We start from the raw sequence: 5,492 nt of genomic DNA, 5'->3' as shown, positions 1-5,492 counted from the left end.
GAAATTTAGAGACAACCCCCCTCCCGCTCCCCCACCCCTGAGAATGCCATGTAAACAATGGAGATAGCCATCCACAAGCCAAAGAGGGAGAGGCCTGGAACAGGTCTTTCTCTCCCAGCCCACAGAAGGAACAACTCTGACAATACTTTGATGGCAGACTTCAGGCCTCCAGACCCGCAAGACGGAGAATCATGTAGTACATAGCCTTTTGAGTCTAGATTTCTTCATTCGGCACAATGCTGTTGGGACTCACCCACGTTCTTTTTTCTTTTTTCATTCCTTTTCATTGCTGAGGAATATTCCATTTTGTGCACGTACCACAGTTTATTTATCCATGCACCAGTGGAAAGATATTTAGGTTATTTCCACGTTTCGGTTATTGCGACTAAAGCCTCCATAAATGTTCACGTTTGCACTTTTATTTTTGCATGTGAACATTGAGTTTTCATTTCTCCTGGATGAATGCCTAGGTGTGGAATTTCTTGGTCAGATGATCAATGTATGTTTAAATTTTTTTTAAATTTTTTTTTAGTGTTTATTTATTTTTGAGAGAGAGAAACAGAGTACGAGCCGGGGAGGGGCAGTGAGAGAGGAAGACACAGAATCTGAAGCCGTCTCTAGGCTCTAAGGTGTCAGCACAGAGCCGGACACGGGCCTCGAACTCACAAACTGAGATCATGACCTGAGACGAAGTCGGACACTCACCCGACTGAGCCATCCAGGTGCCCCTATTTTTGCCATTTTCAATTGGGTTGTTTCTTATCAGTGAGTTTGAAAGGGTAAAACTCCTTTATCAAATAATGTGTTTTTTGCAAATATTGTCTAACAGACTATGGCTTGTCTTTCTATTTTCTTAACAGTATCTTTTGAAGGGTACAAGTTTTTAACTTTGAGCTAGTCCAATTTTTTTTTTTTGATGGATCATGCTTTTGGTGTCATATCTAAGAAATCTTTGCCTAAACCAAGGTCATAAAGGTTTTCAGAAGCCTTGCTTTTCATCCTGACAGAGCAGCTGATTCTGACCCCGGACAAGTCATTTCGTTCCTCAGCCTTAGTTTACCCCCCTTCCGTGAAACGTGGAGATTGAAGTGATAGGTGTTTTTCAAACTTTCTGAAAGCAAGGGAGCTGAGACTCGGCCTGGGATCCCAGCGTAGAGAATGGACACAAGCGTTCCCAGGGTCCTGCACTTCTGGAGTCTCTCGAGCAGTCTTGCCAGCCTTTCGCGTGTTCACCAGTCACTTGAGGGCTTTGTGCAAACGCGTGTTCTGATTTGTAGGTCTGGGATACGGCTGAGGTTCTTCACTCGCTCGGGAGCCAGGCGACGTGCACTGCTGGTCCAGGGACCTCGCTTTGAGTAGCAAAGCTCCAGGGTCCCCTCAAGGACAAAATGTGAAGTCCAGCTTCGTCAACGTCATGCTTAGGATTTCTACAGCGTGTTTCTTCCAAGGAAAGCCAAGTTCTTCCATATCGGTAATTCTCTTTCCCTCCTTTCTCTCTGTCCCATGATTCCCCACAATGAACTGATGGGTACACCATGGCCCAGGTGAGAGCCAAGCTCACTAGAATGTGGCAGAATCAGAGAAGAATGTTGCCAACAGCCGGGGGCTGGCAGCCCTGGAGACGATACGATGAAGTCTGCGTTATACTTAGAACTTGCTCTGTTGCGTCAGAAACTCAAGCTGGCTTCGGAGAGAGGCAGACATTTCTTGGCTCACGCAACTAGAGAGTCTGGGGTTGTGCGGCTGCACGGCTGCAGGTGGAGTCAGAGCCAGCAAAAGCAGGGGGGCTGTCTGAGAGTTTTAGTTCTGTGCTCCTCTGAATTGCTTTCACTCTCGGGCAGGTGCTCGTGTGCCATCGTAAGACCGCGAGCTGGTCTAGGCTTCCATTCTGTCCGCTCAGCGCCAGCAGCAGAAACACCGCTCCCCTTCTCCAACAGGTTCAGGGAAAGCCCCACACTGGAGGTGTGTTGGCTTAGCACAGGCCACACGCCTGCCTGTCCGTGTAACAGTGACTGTAGCCGGTGGGACCTCAGGGTGCAGTGATGTGGCCGACCGGGCCTGAATGATGCTTACAGCATGGGGTTGATGTCAGCTTCCCCTGAGCCACTTGAACTTGAAAGATGGAAGGAACGGTCCCCAAAGGAAAGGGGAATGTCTTTTTTGCTGGATGGGCACACAACAGCATCCACTGCAGTCGTTATGAATTCATATGCACGGAAGTCTATGGTTTTGTTTTGTTTTGTTTTGTTTTGTTTAATATGTGTTTTAAGGGGGAAGAGGAAACAAGAATGTGTAACTCTGGCCCCTCGGGAAACACTCTCATTGTGCCTTTTGGTGCCATAACTCCTCGGTAGCATCCAGCCCGCTCCCACTTCTTGGACTCCCTTCCCCCATTTTTGGCGCAGCACCCCCACCTCTAACACCCAAGATTTTCATGCTACCTTTCTCAGTCTGATAAGAATGTACATTCCTACCCCCACCCCAGAGTTATTTGGACTGAAAATGAGAATTGCAACAGAGTGTGCACTAAAGACGGGATTTCAGGCATTGCGGGATTTTATTCCCCCCCCCCCTCCCCGAGAGGAGGATCTTCTAGGTGTTGCCAAATTATCCAACTGGTTTTGCTGACCCACAAGGTTGGCCAAGGACACAGCCTTCTAGCCCTAGAGCAATCCCCTCTGTCTGAAGGTGCCCGTGGAAACAGGTGGAGTCACAGCTGGGCTGATTAGAGGCGATGTCAGGACTGTCTTGGGAGGAACCTCCAAATAGGAGTGCAGGTGGCAAGCCTTGCCTAATAATCAACGTGACAAGGCTGTAAACCGAGACCTCAGGAGGGGAACATTCTTGCTTCGTCTCTGGCAGACGGAAGAGACTGGTTGGGGCTTGATAGCCATCAACTTGAGCCTTTCAGGTGTTCAGAAACACCCCCCTCCAACTGTCAGCCTGCAAAACGGGCCCACGTGACTCTTCAACAGGAGGAGGATGGCTCTGGCTGCAAAAGAACTGGTTCCGGCCAGCGATGGGAACGGTTCCTGGGTGGGATCTGGCCGCTGTTCTGTAACGTCAGGTTACAGCGACAGGGTATTTTGTCCAACGGCATGGATTTCACCTTCGGTACCAGTACCCCCATGTCAACAGTGAAGGTCAACAGACTGCCTTATAAAATGAGAAAACATGCGCCCAGTGTCCCAGCCTCCCCCCTCCCGAGGGTGTGAGCTATGAGACCACACTTGGCTTCCCCAGGCGCCTCTCCCTCCCGCGCCCAGCACACACAATGACCCCCTTATGCGCTGCCCGCCAGCCTGCCTGGGAAGCACACTTGGTGTGCGCAGAGTTTGACTACAGTACTACTGTACGTGGTAATAATTAACTCGAAATGGCATTTACGACGCTGAGATGTGATGTGTGCTGCTTTCCCTCATCCCTCCAGCAAACAGGACGTACTGACTCTGAACAGGTAGGACGAGTTACTGCCAGGCCCTCAAAGACACAGTGTTCTGCTGTGGAATTAGCCGAGCATAATGGGCCCATTGAATCTGGCGGCAGGCACTTTCCTCTCTCGGCCGCCCAGATAGATCCAGGAGCTGGGCCTAGACCCCAGGGAATGGCTGGTGGGTAGGTTTGGGTTTCTAAATGGGCTTTGTTCACTCCCTGCAAGAGAAAACTCCAAAGCCGAGCACAAAACTGGGAACTGGGCAGAAAGCTTCAAACAGAGTCCCTCAGTAGAAGTCGGGGGCTGAACAATCCCTCTGAGCGGCTTCGCATTTAAAACAAGGCTTTCTCCCCTTGGGGCTTTTCGTGTAATGATTTACGGTAAGGGGTTCGGGCCGGAGTCCAGCTTTCGGGGTAGCTGGGGCTGAGGTGGAGAAAAGGCACAGAGCATTTAGGTAGTTTACTCAAAACACACAGCCAGCTTGGGCTGGAACAGGAAGCAAGACAGGTCTCCCAACGTTTTGTGTTTTGGTCTCAAAGGAGCAACTACGTTTGCTCAGGTCAGTCGGTTCCAGGCGACGCTCCTCATGTTAGGAGTCCAAGCATCACTCCTACCTTGCGCTCGACTGCTTACTGGGTAGAAGAGAAGAAGCAGTGGGTGTGGCAGACAGAGTCTGAGAAAGCAGGTTCCAGTCCCGGCTCCGGAACCCACGGCTGTGTGATGGTGGGTGGAGCCCTTCACATCTTTGGACCTTGGTTTCCTCATCTGTAAAGAGAGAAAGCCGGGACAGGTGACCTCCAGAGTGGCTCATACACCATTGTTCAGCAGGTGGAACCCTGCCATGAGCAAGTGCTCTCCCCCCACCAGGAGCATCCGGGACAACTTGGGCTGGGGGTGCTGTGGTTGGAAGATTCCAGGAGAAAAAAGGAAGTCCTGAAGAGCACACCAGTAATTTGGAGCTTTTACCTTCCTTCCAGTGACCCATATGAGCCCTCCTGAAAATAATAAAGTGCTGATTAGGATCTTAGAGTCCATTTTCTTTCATTTTCAGGCCTTCGGTCTTCAGATGTAGTGACTTGGCCAAGGTCACAGAGAAAATGGGTAACAGATCTCCTGCTTCTCACCTCCAGCTTTTGCTATGTGCTCAGCAGCTAGTGACTAGACCATCCCTCAGCAGGCAGCAGCAACATCCAGAAATCTAGATTCCTGAGGACGTGACATCAGTGATTGAGCTCAGACCCTGTGCTATGCCCATTATCTACATCAGCTCGTTTTTTTTTTTAAATTTAAAAGCTAATGATACTATCAGCGATAGCCAAATTATGGAAAGAGCCCAAATGCACATCAACTGATGAATGGATAAAGAAGATGTGGTATAGATATACAATGGAAAATTACTCGGCAATCAAAAACAATGAAATCTTGCCATTTGCAACTACGTGGATGGAACTAGAGTGTGTTATGCTAAGCGAAATAAGTCATTCAAAGAAAGACAAATATCATACGATTTCACTCATGATTGGAATTTAAGAAACAAAACAGATGAACATAGGGGAAGGGAAGCAAAAAGAAGATCAAAACAGAGAGGGAGACAAACCATAAGAGACTCTTAAATATAGAGCACAGATTGAGGGTTGCTGGAGGGGTGTTGGGTGGGGGGACGGGGTAAATGGGTGATGGGCATTAAGGAGGCCCTTGTGGGGATGAGCACTGGGTGTTCTATGTAAGTGATGAATCACTAAATTCTATTCCTGAAATCATTATTACACTATATGTTAACTAACTTGGATTTTAATTTTAAAAAATAAAAATAAAAAGCTACTGATAGGTTGGGGTGCCCGGGTGGCTGAGTAGGTTGAGCGTCCGACTCTTGATTTCAGCTCTAGTCACGATCCCAGCTTGTGTCAGGCTCCGGGTTGAGTGTGGAGTCTGCTTAAGATTCTCTCTCTCTCGGGGCGCCTGGGTGGCGCAGTTGGTTAAGCGTCCGACTTCAGCCAGGTCACGATCTCGCGGCCCGGGAGTTCGAGCCCCGCGTCAGGCTCTGGGCTGATGGCTCAGA

The 5,492-nt window shown here is 49.2% G+C and overlaps 1 long non-coding RNA gene across 1 annotated transcript; it reads left to right on the top strand.

Annotated features, from left to right (window-relative positions):
- The first annotated feature begins 2,939 nt into the window (after nt 1-2,939).
- On the top strand, nt 2,940-4,771 carry LOC122482691. The gene is made up of 2 exons (XR_006297212.1): nt 2,940-3,457; nt 4,485-4,771. It is a non-coding gene; the product is annotated as an uncharacterized LOC122482691 (long non-coding RNA).
- The last annotated feature ends 721 nt before the right edge of the window (nt 4,772-5,492 follow it).

The sequence above is a fragment of the Prionailurus bengalensis genome, chromosome D1 (genome assembly GCF_016509475.1).
Source record: "Prionailurus bengalensis isolate Pbe53 chromosome D1, Fcat_Pben_1.1_paternal_pri, whole genome shotgun sequence".
Classification (NCBI taxonomy): Eukaryota; Metazoa; Chordata; class Mammalia; order Carnivora; family Felidae; genus Prionailurus; species Prionailurus bengalensis.
Note: the sequence above shows the minus strand (reverse complement) of the source record. Positions and strands in the feature narration are given on the sequence as shown.